At 44.2% G+C, this 19,402-nt stretch overlaps 1 pseudogene; it reads left to right on the forward strand.

Annotated features, from left to right (window-relative positions):
• The first annotated feature begins 11,591 nt into the window (after positions 1 to 11,591).
• Positions 11,592 to 12,016, forward strand: LOC121136497 (annotated as a pseudogene).
• Positions 12,017 to 19,402: the final 7,386 nt, after the last annotated feature.

Genomic DNA, 19,402 nt, shown 5'->3' on the forward strand with positions numbered 1-19,402 from the left:
GTTTCAGCATCTCCTTGTGCTGTAATGCATTGTCCAGGCTCTTACGCGTATCAATACTTAGTGGGAGGAAGAAGGAAAGGTGCTTCTAGCTTAGCCTTCCAGAAGTAGAATTTTCCTAGGAGACCTTTTTTGGAGGAATTTGAAAAAAAATTGGAAAGACTGGAAAGAAATTCTGAAAACCAGGTTCTGCTCTGGGTAATGTCACCAGGAACAGCTGGAAGCCCAGCCATCCATTCAGAAGCCATTGGACATGCAAGACAGTCACATAGGAGTCTGGATTGGGCCTGGAGAGGTGGCCAGTGGGCAGAGGGCTTTCTGCACAAGTGTTAAGACCCGAGTTCAGATATCCAGCACCCGTGGGGAAGTGGCTCTGAGGCACACACCTGTCACCCCAGCTCTGGGAGGATGCAGACAGGAACATGCCCGGAGATTGCTGACAACCCAGTTTAGACACCAGCTGAGCCCCAGGTCCACTGAAAAGAACCTGTCTCCAAACCAGAAGTGGGAGGCTACAGAGGGGATCATCCAGGGTCAGCCCCTGACCTCCAAATAAATTGAGAGAATAAACAAACATAAACAACAACAAAAGAAATTTAGGTTTGTAGACCTGGCTGGCAGTGCCTCTGCCTCCTGGGTGTTGGGATAACATTTTTAAATATAAATTTTGACTTTGAAGTCATGAATCTGCTATGCATCAAGGTCCCTCTGCCCTGAAGTCCTGCAGTACTGGATCCTTCTTGGGTTGCAGCACCAAGGTGTGGGAACCTAACCAGGCGCTCAGAACAAGGCTGTTCAGAGGCACTAGTAGCTGGATGTGACTCGGCACAGTGGCAAGACTTGATGAACCGGGACTGCTCCCCTGTCCATAGGGCATCCTGGACTTGTCCAGTGCAATAAGCAACTCAGCGTTGCTGGCCCCCGAGTCTGTGGATCCCTGGACTTTGGTTGCTCTTAGCTGAGTAGGACTGGGCAGCTCTTCTGTTCTTGGTGCTAGCTGGTAGAACTTGCTGGACCCTTTTCTGTTATTGACCCAAGTTGTTTCTGAGACTTCTAGACAGCTTAGTGTTGCTATAGTAAACTTTTGAACTATGAGCTTGTGAACTCACAGTTTGGGGGGTTCCAGTCATGGTGAGTTGGTTTTGTTGCTTTGGACCTGCGGTGAGGGAGCAGATCTTCACAAGAGCATGTGGTGGAGCAAAGCACCTCACCTCATCGCTGGAAGGGAATGAGAAAGAGGACCCAAGTGTGGTGCCTGTAACCCCAGCACTCAGGATGCTGAGGCAGCAGGATACTGGGGTCAAGGTCAACCTTGTTGTGGAACAATCATTTTGTATACTGTGAAAACGTGTCTTTGCCAAGGTACCTTCTGATTGGTTTAATAAATAGCTAAGTGCTCGATAGATATGCAGGAGGTATAGGCAGAAACTCCAGACACAGAGAGGACTTTGGGAAGAAGAGAGGCAGAGAAGCCAGCCAGTCTCAGAACAAGTCTGGCACACAGAATGAGATAGAGGTAAAAGCCATGTAGTAGAATGTAGATTTATAAAACAATGGGTTGATTTAAGTTTTAAGAGCTAGATAGGAACAAGCCTAAGCTATAGGGTGAGCTTTCATAATTAATAATAAGTCTCCATGTCATTACTTGTGAGCTGGTGGCCCAAAGAAAAATCTGTTGCATATGGCGTCCAATGTGGAGGCTAGAATTTCCTTCTGGCCAAGGAGCTGAATGTGGATTCTTTTTTAAAATATCTTTTTTTATTATGTTTACAGTGTTCTGTTTGCATTCATGCTTGGGAAGTTAGAAGAGCCACCAGATCTAATTACATGTAGGTCCTGGGAATTGAATTCAGGACCTCTGGAAGAGCAGTCAGTTCTCTTAATCACTGAGCCATCTCTCCAGCCCCTGGATGTGGATTCTTAGTTTGCAGTCTTTCGGGCAGACTGGTGCTCAGTGTACAGACATGAGGTTCCCAGATGTTGCCTGTGGACTTGAGCCAGCCAGCACCAAGTGCCAGCACCATGTGCTAGGCTGAGCCACATGGCAGCTGACACGGCAGGTTAAGATTCATCTCACACTGTCAGAGTATGCTGAAGGCCCTTAGTAAAGGCAGGTTCAAACACAGAAAACCTCTAGAAAGGTACAGTATGCTTTAAAGTGTGCTTAGATGATGAAGAAAGAAAAGAAAATGGGCATAGACAGTCATAGAAAAAATAGTTTAAAAATATAGTCTTTAAAGAGAGTAAAATAACATTAAAAAATAAGCCACGTAAAGATTAAAAATACACAGGGTGTCTGAATCCTGTATGGTACTTTATGGACTTTAAATTTTTTAAATGGTAATGAACAAAAAAACCATAGCTACTGAGAGATATTGGCTTATGGAAACTGCTAAATTAAACCAGCCTATACATTTTTAAGATGTTTTCAGAATGGAAGTAAAAAAATATGTTGCATTGGGACAGAGGTTATGTCCTTGTTTCCACAGGAAATAAAAATGTATGGTTCTCTTCAAAATTAATGAGGGTCATATTTGACTGGGGGAGACCTCCTGAAAATCTTGGCTACAGACATAAAAAGGGCAACCAAGAAAGACTACGGGGCAGGTGATGCAAGTATATGCTGATCCTTCCACATGGGAACAGCTCTGAGACTAGAAGAGACATGATAAATCTTGTTGACTACAGAGCCCTCATGACTTATTATTACGTGCTATCTGTTCATATGGACAGATGGAGATTTATATTACAGTTTGGTTATGCAGTTCAAACAGACTTACAAAGTTAGCAAATGCCTTTTACCTTGTCAAACATAGAACAAAAACTGTTTTTAGCTGACATGTGCTCACTGCATATTCCATACATGTGTTAATACGGATATATGTTATCTTTAAAAGTTTATGTGTTAATCAGAACAAAAGAACCAAACACCAATAAAAACAAATAGCCCAGGTAATCCAACCTCTCAGCAGGTCTCTGTTGAAGTTTCCTCAAAACTCTGCATCCAGATTCAAAGCTATTTAGCTGAGATGGTCCAGCCTCACAGACTACTCTAGCTAGACCTTCAGATAAAATTTGTACTCTCCCATCACATTGAGACCGGACAATGCTAGCTCTCCCTGGACTTGATCTTTATCTAAATTTTTCAGGGTCCCCTAAAGATGCTATTGCCCCTAGACAATAGAAAGTAATTTTAAAAGGATGATTCCCACATTCTTAAGAGGTGGGGTGGGTGATTTTTGGTTGTTTGGTGGGTTATGGATGTTTGCCATCATTTAGGGGAGTTGGTTGCAAATTGTTGATGGTCATGGTAAGGGAGGAAACTAAGCAAGGGAGGTTAGATTCAAGGATCTGTTTCTGAAAAGAAAAAAAGGGGATATAGGAATGATAGGGCAAAAGGGTAGATTATTGAATCTACTTTAAACTAAAAGGCAACTATGAATCTCAAATACTTTACATTGGTATGGATTTTTGTATATTGGTACAGATTTAAGGTTTTTTGTTTTGTTTTGTTTTTCCCCCGGAGGCAGGGTTTCTCTGTGGCTTTGGAGGCTGTCCTGTAACTAGCTCTTGTAGTCCAGGCTAGTCTTGAACTCACAGAGATCCGTCTGCCTCTGTTTCCTGAGTGCTAGGACTAAAGGTGTGCACCATCACTGCCCAGCAAGGTTATTTTTGTTATACTGTATATATGTTTCTACTTTTGTTTAAGGTATTGAACCTATACAACTCATTTAACAATGTAATATAAATTTCTAGTCTTTGAAAGTTATTATTACAAATTATTTAGGACAATTAAAAAATACATGTTAGTAATTAGTCATCTAGCATCTAATTTGTGGCCATGTTAGGTATTTTTTCAGGGTCAAAAAGATACATATTTTAGATAGATGGTCTTCAAGCACTTCAAAGACCTTGAGAATGTGGCATTTAAAATGTTTTAATAAGGGGTAGGAGAGGAGGGTGAGGGAGCTGGGATTGACATGTGAAGCAAGCTTGTTTCTAATTTAAATAAATAAAGAAAAAACGTTTTAATAACATAAGGCTTTTCATAACAATGAGACATATCTACTCTTGGTGACACCAATTTACTTTGAAAGACCCCTACCCAGGAACCCCTAGGAAAAGAAAAGCAAGGCCAGGCCGTTGCCTAATGAAAGAAACCCAGACCAGGTGCCTCGTCTAGCTGGCAGGATGTCAAACAGGATCTGTGGTCACCAGAGCAGTCATGGGACCCAGATAATAATTGCTGAAGCGTGCCAGGGTCTTTTATGTGGCAATGCCAGGACACCTAGTCCTTGGCAACTACCCCTGCCCCCAGTTGTGTCTATGATCACCATAGTAGTCATGGGACCCGGATAATAATTGCTGAAGCATGCCGGGGTCTTTCATGAGGTAATACCAGGAAACTTAGTCCGTGGGAACTACCCCTGCCCCCAAGATGAGCCAATGAAATGCCTGTTGCTATGCTGATACTTATGTAACCATTAAAACTCTATAAATATTGTGCTCCCTACAAGCCCGGTATGCTCTGCACCCGAGTTGCAGTAGCATCCGCAGGCGCCTGTGTACTCAATAAATCACCTCTTGCATTTGCAGCCAGTGGTCTGGCCCCGGTTCTTGGGCAGAGGGTTCGGTTCAATGCCCGGCGCTTTGATGCCGAGGTCTTTCAACTTCAAAAAAGGATGATGATTATTGAGAACCTCCATATGGAGTTTGCAAAGTTAGCCACTGGGCAAAGAAACTGCCCTTGCTTCGACTGGTGACATTCCTGTTTCATAGAAAAATCTGTCACATATTCTAGGCCCATAGCTCGAAGATGGATGCCCCAACATTGCAGAGGATCCTTGGGGTGACTGTCCAGGCAGCCAGATGTCTCTGTCATTTTTATAGTTTTGGAACTTGCTTGTTCTGCACTTCCTGTTTACTCAGGTAATATTATATCCTTCTTGGGTCTCTGATGGAGTTGAAGATAAGATAGTTATAGCTTTACAGTTTCCCTTGTTACCACATTCAGAAAAGAAACTCACAAGAGCCGGGTGTTGGTGGTACACGCCTTTAATCCCAGCACTCAGGAGGCAGAGGCAGGCAGATCTCTGTGAGTTCAAGGCCAGCCTGGTCTGAAGAGTGAATTCCAGGACAGGTTCCAAAGCCACAGAGAAACCCTGTCTCGAAAAACAAGAAACAAAAACAAAACAAAACAAAAGCTTAAACTGTTTATCTAAAAAAAGTTTCAGGCCTAAAAAGATAGTTTAGTTTTGGGTTGTAATACAAATTAGGAGAGAAAAGAAATTATGCATAAAACTTTGGACACCCTAAGATAGGATAGATAGTACAGTACTTTTCCCAAATTTACCCAATACATATGGACTGGAAATTGTGACTATAATTCTTACCTGATAATTGTTCTTAGTGTATATAGTTTTACTATGTTAGAGTTAAAACCATTTCCTTTTTATTTAGACAAAATGGTGGAATGTTGTGGAATAACCTTTAGTTTTTCTTTTTTTAAGATTTATTTATTAAGTATACAGTATTCAAAAAAAAAAAGCCAGGCAGTGGTGACGCACGCCTTTAATCCCAGCACTCGGGAGGCAGAGGCAGGCGGATCTCTGTGAGTTCGAAGCTGGGCCGGACCGACAGCCTCCAAAACAATACAGAGAAACCCTGTCTTGTAAAAACCAAAAGAAAAAAAAAAGTATACAGTATTCTGCCTGCATGTATGCTTGCAGGCTAGAAGAGGGCACCAGATCTCCTTACAGATGGTTTTGAGCCTGGGGCCTGGGAATTGAACTCAGGACCTCTAGAAGAGCAGCCAGTGCTCTTAACCTCTGAGCCATCTCTCCAGCCCTGGAATAATGTTTTTGTACACTGTGAAGATATGTCTTTGCCAAGGTGCCTTCTGATTGGTTTAATAAAGAGCTAAATAGCCAATCGCTAGGCAGGAGGTATAGGAGGGACTTTCAGGCGCAGAGAGGACTCTGGGAAGAAGAGAGGCAGAGAAGGCAGTTAGACACAGAATGAGTCAGACACACAGAATAAGACAGAGGTAAAAGCCATATGGTATAATGTAGATTCATAAAACTATGGGCTAATTTAAGTTGTAAGAGCTAGTTAGGAACAAGTCTAAGCTGTAAGCTGAGCTTTCATAATTAATAATAAGTCTCCATGGTGTTATTTGTGAGCTGGCAGCCCAAAGAAAAATCCATTACACAACTTTGCCTACAGAGTGAATTTTGGGCCAGTATGAGCTGTAAAGCAAGAGGAGGGGAGGGGAGGGGGAGTGGAGAGGGAAAAGAAAAGAAGAGAGGGGAGAGAGGAGGTATAGTGGCACCTGCTTGTAGTCCTGGTACTTGGGAGGTGAAGACAGGAAGATCAGAAATTCAAGGTCATCCTTAGTTACGTGACAAGTTTGGGGCCTGGTCCTCATGAGGCCCTTAAAAGAACTAGAAAGAAAAAAATGGAAGAAAGGAAGGAAGGGAAGCAGTGAGTAGGGAAGGAAGGAAGGAACTGGGGTCCCTTAACACCCATGGAAGGCACACCTCCAATGACTAGGACTTAAGATCTTCCAAATGGTCCCATCTCCTTAAGTTTCCACTACCTCCACTAGCTCCATGGGCTCAGGATAACAACTTCAATACACAGTCCTTCAGGAAACATTCTAGACCCAATTTACATTAAGGATTCATGGTCACCCTGAGGTATGGCTTATGTAGGCTGCTCCCAGATAGCAATGATTCTGTCTAACTTTCTATTTTGCTTTTGGACATAGGGCCTTGTACGCAACCTAGGCTGCCCTTGAACTCATGATCTTCTTGCTCCCCGAGTGCTGAGCTTACAAGCAGGTGTGAGCCACTATACTTGGTTGGATGCTGTCTGATTCCTGTGTAGTGAAATCAGTTATCTTTATTTGACAGTCAGCAAGGTTGTCCTGCAGGTTCAAAAGCATGGCATTGTTGGGTATTTAATCTAAGGTGACTGCATTGTTGGGTCCTTAATCTAAGGTGACTGCATTGTTGGGTATTTAACCTAAGGTGACTGCATTGTTGGGTATTTAACCTAAGGTGACTGCATTGTTGGGTCTTTAATCTAAGGTGACTGCATTGTTGGGTATTTAACCTAAGGTGACTGCATTGTTGGGTATTTAACCTAAGGTGACTGCATTGTTGGGTCTTTAATCTAAGGTGACTGCATTGTTGGGTATTTAACCTAAGGTGACGTTGACTTTTCCACCATTCATTTCCACTGCTGAACCTAAAGGCTTCCATATTACTCAAACAAGCTGGACACAGTTGCAACGATGAATATTATATTCTTATATTTGTTCTACTTAGAAGTTTGTTTTCTAAGTCAGTTGTTTTCTTGCCTTCAATATCCAGAGAGTATAATGATAGCATTTCAGTGGCTAAAGGTATTTGCCTCCAAACCCGATGACCTGAGTTTGATGTCCAGGTTTCACAACATGGAAACAGGGAACTGACTCCCACAGGCTGTCCCCTGATTTCCACATGTGCCCATACAAACCAAGCACACACACACTAAGTAAATAAGCATTATTTAAAAGTTAAGAATAAAAAGAGTTAGTTTTTTAAAAATTCTTTTTACATTTTATGTGGCAGTTAGAGAATAACTTTTTTGTTTGTTTGTTTGTTTGTTTTTTGAGACAAGGTTTCATGGCTGCCCTGGAACTTGCTCTGTAGACCAGGCTGACCTGGAACTTCTTGAAGTTCTAGAGATCCACCTGCTTCTGCCTCTTGGATTAAAGGCTTGTGCCATCACTACCTGGCTAGAGAACTTTTGAGAGTCAGTTCTTTCCTCTTACTGTGTAGAGTGCCGGGATGGAACTCAGATCAGCAGGCTTAGGCTATAGGTGTGTGCCGTCATGCCCCAGTTTCTGCATCCTGGGGAATCAAAACCAGGCTTCATGCATGCTAGACAAACACTCTACCAGTGGAGCTACATCTCCAGGCTATAGTTGGATTTTATGTAAACAATCTTTTTTTTTCTTAATAAAAGTGAGAACATTTTGTAAAGAAACATCCACTTTGATATGTAAGCTGTTTGTCCCAGGTCTCTTTGAGACCTAACATTCCAGTCTTTTGTTGATAAAGGGCAACATAATCTCTTTGAGAACTATTTCCTGCTGAAAATGGGGCATCGTTGTTGGGGCCCTAGAAGGCTAGAACAATGATCAAAGGACAGAAAGAGAGAGAGGTGTGCAGCCTGGGGGACATCTGTTTCACTAGCTACCCAGGCTTTGCAGGACTTCCAGCCAATTTGGAACAGTCTGGAATGCAGGTTCTGAAGAAACACCTGGGGCTGATATGTTGCAGACAGTTTTAGAGCAGTTTAAGATGCAGGGGCACAGGTTGGTTGGAAATTCCATCAGAAGCAATTTGCTCTCTTCAGTTGATTGGAGATCTGCTGAGACAGATACAGATGACGGACAGAAGGTAAAGTTAAAAAGCTTAGGGGAAAATCTTGGATGTACATTGGAAACTCCCAGGCCCATGACCCTGGTCGTTGCAGGGAGGGAAGGAGTCCCAAGATCAGGACGGGGCAAGATCGAGAGATCCCACCCTCAGTAATAGGCAGGTGGGGAATCTTAATGTTGTTGATTGACAGGAGTACTTATCTGGAGTCTGACCTACTAGAAGTGGATCCAAGTTGACTCCCTGAAACTTACATGAATTTTTAAGTTTATAAAAGGTGATAAAAGTTTTAGATATATTAGCATTATTATTGTTTGCAATCTGTACTGAAATCCACATTGTAGAAAAAGCAGTAGACTCACATTTTTGAGTCATAGCACAATCTTGGTTTTGGATTTAAAGCATCAACACACTTTCTCCTGTTGCCTAGAGCACTGGATGTATAGATTAGACACTGATGTTTTTGGCACAGTGGGAAGCACATTTTGTTCATACTTAGAAGACAACCAAAGGAAATTTGGTTAGGGTAATAGCTTATCAGACCTCCATTCATTAGTGTTAAAACTCTGAACTCTTGAAGTCTCATTATGATAATAGCACAGAGAGGGGAAGAAGTTTGAAACATTTTCTAATTTTTCATATGCCTTAAATCTCTTCCTTAGACCTTTACAGCTTGCATCTACACACCATAAACGAGTTCCCTAGTTCACTTTTACATAAACGTTAAACCTTGCCTTTCCATCCAATCGTTTACCATGAGACATTAGTGGTTGGCTGCTGAGAGCCGTCACTGCAAAGCCAGTTCCTTGGCACGTGTCTTGTGAGTTTATCTTTTTCACAGTGAAGTCTGCCAGCTAGGTAAACTGTGTCTGGGTCTGTCTGACTTTTTCAGCAGGAGAACTAGTAGCTCTAGACAAATGAGGCCTGATTTTACCTCTGAGACGAACTGTTCAGACAGCTGCAGTCTTGCGGGAGGAGCTGTTTTGCTTGCAGTTGTTAACATAAAGCTACAGTCAGCCACCAACATCATCAGAGATCCGAGAAGGCTAAATTACAGCAGAAAGTATAATTCAAATGGCCTATGTGTCAATTAAAATGGAAGAGATTTAGCACTACCTGAACAGTACCCTAGGCTCCCATGGTCTCAGTGGCTTCGTTGTGGGCCGAGGGCTCAAGGCAGCATCAGACTTCAGTTGCCAGTCCCAGAAGATGCAAGAGACTTTCCTGGAGAGGAAGAACTTGGGAAAACTGACCTATTGTGGTCAGGCAAAGTAGGGCAATCAACCCAACAGTGTCCACCATTTGGGCGGAGCCCTGGGGGCAGGTGAGACATGGGGAGGTTCTTTGCTCAGTGGTTAGTGAGTTATCACAGGTGTTGTCATCTGTGTCCCATCGTCTTCTTTGGGAACTTAGGGTCACTGGTAGGAGCTGGCATTTCTGTCTGTCATGAGACACTTCTTTTCATTAAACATTTAAAATGCCATTTTTAGCAGATCTCTGAGGAGTTCGAGAACCATTACCTATTAAGTATATCCGAACTGAACAAACTTTATTTGTTTTTAGTTACTTGCTTTAGGGTTAACCTTGAAAACAAATACAGGAGGCTAAATAAAGCTTGTCCCTGATAATGAATCACATTTGTATTTAGCATGATGGTGAGCCTAGTTCTAAGCACATTAAAGAACTTGATAATGTATGATGTGATTGACCAGTAACTTGCACATCTTAAATATCTTTAACAGATTACAAGTTAGCAGCTTATACAAGATTAGAATTTTAGTTTTATTTCTGTTAAGTATGAACCTTAAAATTTTGAAATGAAGATTTAATCAAAAGTCCTTTAGTATTAAAATAAGACTTTAAACTATACATTAAAGTTTATAAACTATAAATACAGTCCATAGGGAGACAGGGAAACTTGCCAGACTGTCCTAGAACACCTGGAGCATCTTGTGGTACTGAGTACTGCAACCAGTGCACAATAAGGACTGAATTGGCAGGGGTGTGATGTTTTCCTTCACAAAACATTTGGATTAGATCAGGCTTTGGTACAAGGAACTTCTTTTACCCCCAAACCAACTTTTGTATAGCAATCCATAACTATGCCTCTGCAGGCCTATCAAGTTCCTGAACTGTTCTTCCTGATGTCAGGGGACCTGAATTACATCTTGGAGTGACCTTCTTTCTTTGATCATCCTGCATAGCACAGGATACCTTACACCTTAGGAATTTATAAGTCTTATTTATCAAATATGCATTATTTATCAAACATATGTTGTCCTTATGTAGATTTTCTAGAATCCTTGTGTTGAACAGTTAGTTAGCAAAGACATCTCTATGTCAACTTTTGTTAATCTGAGTAAATGTTAGGAATTTATAAATTTAACTCATCAAAATATCTAGAATCCTGGTGTTGAACAGTTAGCAAAGACATAAGTAGACAATCACCTCTAAGTCAGTTTCCATTATCCTGAGTATACTTTAAACCTTAGCAATTTATCATCACATAAAAATCTATCCTAATTTGAAATATTTTGGAGCCCTCCTGTTGTCTCTTTAGCCTGAAAGGAAGTATTGTGCCTAGACTTTGAACCCTCAAAACCACCAAGAGACCAGATCCAATGCAAAAGCAGAGTCTTTTTAATTTACAAGTTAACTCGGGTCCTCTGTCCATCCAACAGAGAGGGTAGAGTAGGAGGGACTCCGAGCAGCAGTGGGACAGGATATATATTGGGGCAAAGCAAGGCAAGCGTTTGGGGGGGTTCACTAATTGCATAGCAGCCGTCTCAGGATTGGTGCACCTCCTGGCTGAGGGAACCTGTCCTGAGTTGATTGGTCAGCTGCAACTGCAGAACGGTTGCTGTACCTACAGGCCTTCCCAGGGCAGTTGCTATGTCTGCATTCCACTATTATCAGTAAAGCGCATCCAAAGCCTGCAAGCTAACTTCTGATTGGCTCCTTGCCGCATGGAGGATATTGGTGATTAAGACAAGGTCGGGGCACAGCACATGTTGCTGAGTCAGGGGCCTACATCTTACTGGGTCTTTTCTGCAGCCTGTCATGGCTGCCAAAACAGGTGGCTGGGTGAGGGTCTGGGCCCTTCAGGAGATACAATGATAAGCAGAGAACTCAGTAGGACTAAGAAGTTTTACAATCCTTTCTGGGCAGCCAAGATGTCGAATCCAGGACGTAGTGGGTCCTCTGGAGCGAAATTCCTTCTTCTGGTAGGAGCTGTGATCAACTCTGCTGACAATACGGGAGCCAAAAATTTGTGTATCATCTCTGTGAAGGGCATCAAGGGACAGCTGAACAGACTTCCTGCTGCTGGCATGGGCGACATGGTGATGGCCACCGTTAAGAAAGGCAAACCAGAACTAAGAAAACAGGTCCATTCAGCAGTGGCAATTCCACAATGACAGTCATATCGAAGAAAAGATGGGGTGTTTCTTTATTTTGAAGACAATGCAGGGGTCATAGTAAACAATAAAGGTGAAATGAAAGGTTCTGTTATCACAGGAAAGGAATGTTCAGACTTGTGGCCCAGCATTGCATCCAATGCAGGCAGCATTGCATTATTCTCCAGTGTGTAAAATATATTTATTAAAAAGTCTTTGCTCAAAAGAAGTTTTATAATCATTGCCTTAGTTGGTTTATGCAATGTGGTCTTCTTAACCAAGATGGTGGGGAAGTCTCATGGCATGTACTCACTTTTAACCCTAGTAAAGATGGCTGCCAGCCACATGTTTGCTTCCATCCTAATGAGGTCATCAGCCAAGATGGAGGCAAGTCATATGGTTGCCATTTAAGATATCTTAGCAATAATAGGTCCCCTCGGCCCCACCCATGCGGTAAGCCAGATCAAAGGGAATTGTAAAAGTATAAAAGATTATTTGAGCAAAGCAACTCCCAGGTGAGTGAGTTCTCCAGTTCCAGAGATTGAGGCAGAAGCCACACATCCAAACTAAACCAGGGAGATTATATAGGTTGTAGGTGAGGGGTGATGTCATGTCTGCCACAAGCTGGATTTATGCTCACGTATAATCAAAGCTGAGCACTTTAGGCGGGGACTTGGGCAGCTGGCAACTTCAGGGGAGGAAGCTGCAGTAGCTGCCAAGAATGCAGAACTGGGCTTTTTGGCACGTTTCCTTTGTTCAGAAGGTCTCTGAATGGGCAGGGGTTAGAGACACAGGAATATAGAACTTTCTGGATCATGTAGGGTAGAGCTGGAGGTTCCAACGGAACAAGTATGTTGTAGCAAATTAAAAGTACCCACATGTACATTTTAAACTATAAACCTTTTTCTATAAGTTTCTTTTTTTGGTTTTTTTTTTTTTTGGTTTTTCGAGACAGGGTTTCTCTGTGGCTTTGGAGGCTGTCCCGGAACTAGCTCTTGTAGACCAGGCTGGCCTCGAACTCACAGAGATCTGCCTGCCTCTGCCTCCGGAGTGCTGGGATTAAAGGCGTGCGCCACCAACGCCCGGCTTTCTATAAGTTTTAAGCTAAATTTTGTTGCAGATTGTTTTTAGCTACACCCTTCATGAACTTAGACATTTTGAAACAGAGTTTACACAAAAGTTCTAAGAAGAAAACAAAATTTTTTTGAGAGCAGAATATTTGTTTGGTAGCCCTGTTCCAAACCCCACCTTCAGGGTGCCAAGGGCGGGCCCTCCCCTGGAGTCACCTCAGTCCAGACTCTGCCCCTAAAAAGCCCACCATTGGCATCTCTATCCCCAGAGGGCATTAAAAGCCCCCACCTCTGGATTCACCTCATGGTTTCTGGTTTTCTGTTCCCCTGGGGCTGCCCAGGAATGCTTGGTTCAGCTTTATTAATTCGGTTCGATTTGCTTATTGCATCACCAGTGGTGGGTTTCCATTAAACTTTTCATTAACCAGGATTTTTTTTTTTTTGAGACAGGGTTTTCTGTGGCTTTGGAGGCTGTCCCAGAACTAGCTCTTGAAGACCAGGCTGGCCTCGAACTCACAGAGATCTGCCTGTCTCTGCCCCCGGAGTGCTGGGATTAAAGGCGTGCGCCACCGCCGAGCATTAACCACGATTTTTAAACTTGACACAGAGAGCAAAGAAATCATTGAGATAAAAGGCATTTAAGAGTGGAAACAGAAGAACCTTAGAGATAAGAGACCTTAAGGAGTGTGGAGCAGAGCAAGTTTACATACAAGGGATTTAGGGATCTTGTGTTTGTGCAGTGGCAGAGGCTGTTGCCATGTGAGAGAAGTAGAAAATCGAGTGTGTCAATGTTTGGCCATTGACTGGGCTGTAATGAGGCCAAGCTGTTTGCAGCAAGATAGTGAAGCTGTAATAAAATCTGAATCTGGGAAGGAAGAGAGGAAGGGTCATATGAGGCCCGGAAGGGTGTGAGGAAGAGATTGTGCAGGCAGCTCAGAGTGGGAGGTGAGGAAGAGGTCACAGTAATAGCTCAGGGGGACGTAAAGAAGCCACTGGACCACAGCAGAGAGCTGGGAGGGAGCAGTTGCCAAGTATAGGAGCTCTGCCCAAAGGAGGATTCTAATGCAAGGCCAGAGGCCTTAGGGAAGCTACAGGACTGCAGCTCCTACTGGGAGGCAAGGAATCTCCAGGTGGCCCTGACGGGAAGGCAGCAAGGAAAGGGTCCATGACCCAGGAGGGCACTGAGAGGGAACAAGGGGGTAAGTGGACAAGAATTTCAATCTGGGGCATCCCCAAGTGGATTGAGAGAGTTGTCCCAATTCGAGGAGAAGAGCTGTACCTGTCCATGTGACAGTGTCCTGGCATACTGGCATGGCGTTTGTAGTAATAAAAGCAGACAGCTCTGGGCTGATGCTTATCCATTAGAGGAGGAGCAGAGAAAGCCGCTGAAGAGATGGAGTGGGAGAGCTTTTTGGAAAAAACGGAAGGTTCCAATAGAGGGAGAGGAGTAGGTATCTTTAAAAAGAGAGATGTCCACATGGGAGCAGCAGGCCAGGGAGGCAGCAATGTGCCCAGGTAGTAGGCTCTAGGGACCAGAGAGGATACTCACAGAGCCGGCAAGGAGAGATGGGTGGTTAGAGCAGGCGGAGGGAGGTGGAGGCTAGAGATTCTAGAATCCAGAGTCAAAACCGGTGATCTGCACACACTTCAGGCAAGTCAAATCAGCAGCTTGGTTCAGAGCGGCTGCGTCCCTTGGATGGGAGCGCATCTATGCTACTCCCAGGTTTTGACATCAGATGAATGAAAAATGAGGACATGCCTACTTCTGGGTATGCTTGGGGACCAGGTTTATTGTAAATATGAGGGAGAGAACAGCCAGAGGCATCAGGAAGGGTGCAGAGTGGACAGGGCCATGAAGGAGGGGTGCGTGGGTGAGGGAGGGGTTGGGTTGGTGGTGTAAGCGGACCAAGAGGCCAAGAGAAGAGCCGAGAGAGTATAACCAAAACGGCTGAGGTTATATAGGCAAGAGAAGCTGGGGGAAGTGAAGCTTAGGTTTAGGGTAGGGGGTGGGGTGAGAAGGTCTGGGAAGAGCCACAGGTACCAAGTGATGCTGGGAGAGCGGACCGACATCGGATTGGATACTTTTAATAGTTAGCCATTTGTCCCAGGTTTCTTTGAGACCTGACAGAGAAGGCAAATTTTTACCTCTAACTTTTTTGCCCCCTACCATTCGTTATGATAAAACGAGAGGGGAACCTTGGCGGATTCCATGGCGGATGGACGAAGTTGATGAAGGAGGGAGGCAAACATGCCAGACAGAGCTTAAGTGAGAAATTTTATTAGAAAGGGAAAGGTGGGGGAAGGAAAGAGAACCGAGGTAAAGAGACAGAGAGAGGAGGGAGGGAAGGAAGGGGAGAGAGGGGGAGGATAGAAGAGAAGAGGGAGACAGGAAAAGTCCTGTCTTGCCTCAGGGGGAACAGCAGGAAAGAAAGCATGAGCGACAGCACTCTTTTTTTTTTTTTTTTATTTAGCACTCTTTCTTTTAAAGAGGTACTTTGCACCTGCTTGCAGATTAAGCAATCATGGAACCCTGGGCTGACCAGGGTACTGCCTGAGTGCATTCTGCCAGGTGACAGGGGCAGGCCACCATAATGCCTGAATCCTTACACCATGGACCCGAGAATTAAACTGACATTACAAAGACCAGCAAAATAAAAGCATTCTAACTGGGGCTGGAGAGATGGCCCAGCTGTTCAGTGCTTGCTGCTCTTTCAAAGGACCCAGGTTTGGTTTCCAGCAGTGATGACTGGCTGCTCACAATTGCCTGTCCTCAAGCTCCAGGGACTACAACTCCTGTAGTCTCCAAAGGCACCTATACTCATGATCACACACACGCATGCTCAGAAACACACATGCATATAATTTAAAAATACTATAAATCTTTTTGTTTGTTTTTTTGAGACTGGGTTTCTCTGTGTAGCTCTGGCTGTCCTGGAACTCACTTTGTAGATCAGGCTGGCCTGGAACTTACAGAGATCCTCCTGCCTCTGCCTCCTGAGTGCTGGGATTAAAGGCAATAACTCCTTTTTAAAAATCTTATGCACAGCTGGGCGTTGGTGGCAGAGACAGGTGGATCTCAGTGAGTTCGAGGCCAGCCTGGTCTACAGAGCCAGTTCCAGTACAATCTCCAAAGCAATACAGAGAAACCCTGTCTCAAAAAAAAAAAAAAGCATATGTTTACTTAACAGAAGGTTTATGTGGTACAGCAGCTCTCATAAGGAAATGACTCAAAGACAAGTGTATGCTGGTATACACAACCTACCGGTTAGGGCTGCTGGTCTGGCTCAGAGGGTAAAGAGTACCTGTCATCATGCCTGGACCTGAGTTTGATCCCCAGGATCCACATGGTGTCTACTGACCTTGGCAATGCTGCCCCCTCCCCCATCACACAAAATAAATCAGCATTTTTTAGGGGCTGGAGAGATGGATCAAGGTCTCAGGCCCCTCATATAGCTCATGCTGAACTATAGGAGGTGTGACAAAAGCCAGCATTCCTCAGGAACTTGGGAAACTGGTTTTCCATCCCTAAAAGGAGTCCCTCCCCCACGAAACTCATCCCCCCTATAATCCCCATGATTGGTCCACCCTGTGCTCTCTCGATCTTTCTTGGGCTATCTCACTACGCTCCATCTCTTGCTATCTCGGCCTTCTCCCCCACACTCCCACTTCCCCAGCCCTAGCCATGCCCGGTCTGCTTTCTTTTCTCTCTGTTCTGGACTCTTCCAGGTACTTCTGGATTTTTTTCTCCCCTCTTTTACCCACAATAAAAACCTTTCCTGCAATGGAGTGGTCACATCGCAGTTTCTTTACTGACCCTTGTCTTTTTCTGCCTTCTGTCTTTTTATGCTGCCTCAGAAATCTTAACACTCCACCCCACAATGCCCACATATGCTACTAAGAAATAGAAACCAGTCAGTTCACAGGCCTGTAGACTCTTGGATCGGACCCCCAAAATCTCCCTGCCACTCACAGAGATGGACTTGAGCTAAGCGGACACAGATTCATCGCCTGCCCCTGAGACCTTTTGGCCACCAGTGGACATTCCTAGTCATCTGAACCAACCGTGGTGCAATATGCTGACAAATGAAAGTGGACTTTGGATCCTGGATTTGAGTCACCTTATAATTTGCACATGGCCTCTTCCTCAGAATTAATGCAAAGGTTGGATCTGCAGTGTCTCGTGCAATTGCATGAAGAGAATGGATGCTCCATGGGGCTGTGGTGTCAAGTTTGGGGCTTTGGTAGCTTAGATAGATAGGTCCTGGGAATGGGACCCCTGGATGGAATCTTCATGTAGTTGTAGAGGTAGGCTACACACCTTCTGTGATGGGAAGCACCGGTAGATGTCTTCACAGGAGACTGCAACAGATTGGGCTTCCAGGCTGGGAAACCATCAGTCAAAGGAACCCTTTCTTGGTGTATCTTGCATAGACCAATTCTGGGTCAGAGCTAAACTCATAAAGGGAAATGACACAGTTCTGAGGATGCCCTATGATTTCTCCTGCTCTGACAATGGACTGTTGACGTGAACCTCCCACAAATAGGATGCCAGGGGGGAGAGAAAGCAGGTGTCGGGAGCACTCAGCATAGTTTCGAATATGTATGTATGAGTCTTTGGCCAATTCATATGGCATTATCTTCAGAGCACCATGACCATCATCTGCATCAGACCATCTGGAAGGACCTGCAAGTAACTCCCAGATGAGTGTACTGACTGTTGACTTTCTAGCCTAGAAGCAGGGAGGGAGGAGACGGATGTAGGCTGCTCCCTCCTGTATTTTCCTTGTAACTCTGCCCTAATTGCTTCATGGTCTCAGCTGATGCTATAGAGGCTAAAGCATGGGAGATTAACAGGAGTGGGTTGGGCTTTACCCATGGAGCTATGGGTAATCTTGTCCAGACAAGGGTGACATGGCTCTCTCCTGTTAGTTGCTCTGTAAGCAGTCCCAAAAAAGATAGTTTTCCTAAAAAAAAAATCAAAAGGTGAATATAATTTGAATACTGTTCAATGGACAATTGGTAAAATTTGATTTCATTCAGTGTTAGAAATTTTTAAATTTGGGCACATGCTGCACATGGATGAACTTTGAGGACATTGTAAAATAATGTGAAATAAGACTATCCTGGATAATTTTATGAGCTTGACACAAACTAAACTAATTTGAGAGGAGGGAAACTCTACATGCTGTGGGCACACTTGTGGACTATTTTCTTAATTTGTGATTGATGGGGGAAGGCTCTTCCCATGGCGGCATTAAAGCCTTGGTGCCATCCCTGGGCTGGTAGTTCTGTTCTATAAGAAAGCAGGTTGAGCAAACCATGGTGAGAAACCAGTAAGCAGCACTGCTCCATGGCCTCTGTATCAGCTCCTGCATCTAGTCCTGTTTGATTTCCTGTCCTGACTTCCTTCAGTGATGCACTGTCACCTGGAAGTATAAACTGAAATAAGCCCTTTCTTCCCCAAGTTGTCTTGGTCATGGTGTTTCATCATAGCAGCAGAAACCCTCACTAAGGCAAAGTCAGACACCGAAAAACAAAGATTTTCTCAGCCGCACTTCTTCACCTGAAACTCACTAAGTAGCCCCCACCTCCTGAGTGCTGGGATTACAGGTGTGTGCCACGACTCTACTCTCCTAACAACCACCTATGAGATGCGGGTCTTGCAGTGCTATAAATGCTCCCACATAGGTCTTACACTCCTAGTTCAAGGATCCGTCTGCTTCCGCGCAGCTGGGTAAGCTTCCGCACAGCTGGGTAGTCCAGGTACTGTGACTACAGGTACGGGATTCTTCCTCAGGGCACCTTTCAGAGGTCTAGCTTTATCTTTTAGAGATAAGGATTAGCAATTTGTGACTTGATGAGGAAGCTGTGGTGCCCTCAAGGGAAAAAGAAGCTATCTCAAGTCACACACTTTGCTGCCTGCCCGGAGGTCACAGGTCTTAGGTCCCAGGCTTTGCCTGCATTCTCTAGCTCCTGGGCTTGCATACCAGCTCTTGTCACTTGGTGTGGTCCACTGGAGGCCAGATATTTCTGTGTTGGACTACGGGACTCGGCAGAGAATGAGGCCCTCATCTTCCATCCATCCATAAGCTGCTCTTCCCAGCTGTTGCTTCTGGAGCTATTTTCCTCATATCTACCACATCCCTGAACTTGGGTTTTTTGGGAAACTTTTTCGAACGGTACTTGAACAAAAACAAGAGGGCTGCGGTGTGTTGGCTAATTCCTGCCCCTTCAACGACCACAGAACAATTTGTGGGAGTTGGTTCTTTTCCTTCCATCGGCCTGTCATGCTCTTGACAAACTCTTAACTGTTAATCTATCTTCCAAAGATTAAGAGCCATCCTCTCCTGAAGATGCCCTTTCAAAGAAACAACTCACAGAACTGGACCCAAGCTCGTTCAGACAGTAAGTGGACTCGCTGACCAGGAGGAGGAGCAACAAGGTGAATTGTGGGTGCTTCTAGATTGCTTAGGAACGGATTTTTCAAGATACTCACTGGGAGGATAGTGTA

The sequence above is a fragment of the Mesocricetus auratus genome, unplaced genomic scaffold (assembly GCF_017639785.1).
Source record: "Mesocricetus auratus isolate SY011 unplaced genomic scaffold, BCM_Maur_2.0 Super-Scaffold_100676, whole genome shotgun sequence".
In the NCBI taxonomy this organism is placed as follows: Eukaryota; Metazoa; Chordata; class Mammalia; order Rodentia; family Cricetidae; genus Mesocricetus; species Mesocricetus auratus.